Source organism: Calidris pugnax, unplaced genomic scaffold (assembly GCF_001431845.1).
Source record: "Calidris pugnax isolate Ruff unplaced genomic scaffold, ASM143184v1 scaffold126, whole genome shotgun sequence".
Lineage (NCBI taxonomy): Eukaryota > Metazoa > Chordata > Aves > Charadriiformes > Scolopacidae > Calidris > Calidris pugnax.
Window position 1 is genome coordinate 24,245 of NW_015090838.1, and position 405 is coordinate 24,649.

The following is a 405-nucleotide window of genomic DNA, read 5'->3' on the forward strand; positions in this document are numbered from 1 at the left end:
GGATGGGTGGGGGGGTCACACTGTGCCTCCCCCCCCCTCCATGTCCTCCTTCACCAGAAATACCACCAGCTGCGCATCAAGATCCTGGGCGACTGCTACTACTGCATCTGCGGGCTGCCCGAGTACCGGGAGGACCACGCCGTCTGCTCCATCATGATGGGGCTGGCCATGGTGGAGGCCATCTCGTAAGGGCTTTCTCCTTGGGGAGGTGGGGGGAAATTCAACCCCCCCCCCAGGGGGGGGGGGGGCGGGGGGGGGGGTGGGGGGGGGCATGGCCCCCCCCCCGCTCCACTCCTGGGAGGTGCTACGGGCCCCCCGTGGGAGGGGGGGGCTGATGGTGTCCACTGGGGTTCCTCCCCCCATCACGGCACCCCCCCGATCCAAATGTGGACCCCCCCCCGGCCC